The following is a 2085-nucleotide window of genomic DNA, read 5'->3' on the forward strand; positions in this document are numbered from 1 at the left end:
TTGCTTACTGAACGGATCAGCAAGGTATTGTAGCCTGCATCACAGTTCTCCAGTGCTTTAGGATGATGCTTTGCCCTTTGAAGCCCACGGCAGCCTGCACGGGCTCCCCATCCCATGGCTGGCCCAGTGCTTCTGGGCTCCAGCATCCCAGTGTGGTAGTGGAGTCTGCAGCTGAAGAGACTGGGGGAGCACTGTCAGGGTTCTGTGGGAGTGAGGGTGTAGGCACTGGGGGAAGTCTGTGTGGACATGCAGGTGCCCTACTCAGGTAGCTCGGTGCATTGGTGAAGCTGCTGGAGATGCTGGAATTGGCTTTTCAGAGATGTGGAGGGCCATCTTTCAGGTCCTGTGGATGCTGAGGTGCCTACAGAGGCCATGAGCAAAGCTGGAGGGAGGCCAGAGGCTAAGGGGCAAAGGGTATGTGCAACCACTTGGCCTTGGGTGAGCTGGTCTCACGCCACACTCCTGACAGATTCCCCCTTCTCTCAGCTGAGCTGAGGGCACCCTCCCATCCCTGGTTCCTCTTGTTATGGTTGTTCCAGGCTATTGGTTTCTGCCATGAGATGGCCCTTGAAGTACGTGGGCCACCCAGCCCTTGTCTTCCTCTTGTGGCTGCTTGAACCCCAGAAGCAGAGCTGCTGTCCTTGCCCCAGGCTCACTCTGTCCCCATGCTCCCGGCAGTCCTCATGCAAGGGTCAGTGGTGGAACACTCTTTGGTTGTGCACAGCCAGGATGATGATTCCATTGGGGTCAATCCCACAGCCCCAGGGGCTGCTCGGCATCACCCACGGGATGTGGGGACTCATGAGCCCCTCTTCTCAGCAGCTTAGCCATGAAACAGCAAGGCATGACCACTGCATGGATGCTCACCAGGGCAGGGCTACAGAAGGTATATGTTTTTTCTAAGTAAGTACAGCCTTCAGGAGAGGTATCATGTGTCTGCATTACCCAAAAAGTACTCTCACAGCCTGCTGGGGCAGGAGGATCCAGGGTTTCCTTTGGCACCTGATTTCTCCTCCCTTGAAGCAGAAAACCTAAAACTTTGAGGACTTTGGTATTGGTGGTTGAAGTTCTCAATTTATCCTCCCATACAGCCCATCCCTTTTGTTTCAGCTCTGCCACCTGCGACTGCTCGTGAGCAGGGATGGCTCCCAGCTGGTGACCCAGTGCACATGGGTGTCGTGTTGGGGCAGATTGGAGACACTAGAGCAGGACCACATATGCCATGGGCTGCTGCTGAGAGGAGCTCCCCCTTTCCTGGCTTATACCCTAAAGTCCTGGCTGAAGGACTGGAGCACGCCACTTTGCACCTTCACTAAGGCTGCTGCAGTTGTCCTGACTTCCCCTGCTTGTGTCACTCCAAAGTCTGAAGCAAGAATTCATCTTTCATTCATCAGCCCGGAGAAGAGAAGCCTCCTTAAGGGGAGACCTTAGAGCAGCTCCCAGTGCCCAAAGGGGCTACAGGAAATCAGGAGAGGGGCTTTGGACAAGGGCCTGTAGGGACAGGAAAAGGGGGAATGGCTTTAACCTGCCAGAGGGGAGAGTGAGATGAGCTCTTAGGCAGAAGTTCTTCCCTGTGAGGGTGCTGAGGCGCTGGCACAGGTTGCCCAGAGAAGCTGTGGCTGCCCCATCCCTGGCAGTGTTCAAGGCCAGGTTGGACGGGGCTTGGAGCAACCTGCTCTAGTGGAAGGTGTCCCTGCTCATGGCAGAGGGTTGGAACTGGATGAGCTTTAAGGTCCCTTCAACCCCAACCAGTCTGTGGTTCTATGACTCTATGACCTGGATGGCAGTCACGCAGTCCTGGTGGCCATGGCCAACAGTAGTAGGCTTTGCAAGGCCAGGAGATGTGGCAGCGTAAACAAACTTGCTGCAAAAAAGGTGAATGTTTTCCAAACCAGCTCTTTGAGAGGAAAAAAAAGTAAATTAATTCAACAAGGGATCTGAAAAGATTCAGCACGCTCCGGTGCGCTCTCATTCCTGAGTGCAGGGCCTGGCCCATGAGCATCTGGCTGAGCTCATGTGTGTGCTGAGGAACGCCGTGTTGGGACTGGCTGGGCCAGCCTGCAGATGCCTTTTCTTTAGAATTAG

The sequence above is a fragment of the Nestor notabilis genome, unplaced genomic scaffold (genome assembly GCF_000696875.1).
Source record: "Nestor notabilis isolate BGI_N333 unplaced genomic scaffold, ASM69687v1 scaffold16369, whole genome shotgun sequence".
NCBI lineage: Eukaryota > Metazoa > Chordata > Aves > Psittaciformes > Psittacidae > Nestor > Nestor notabilis.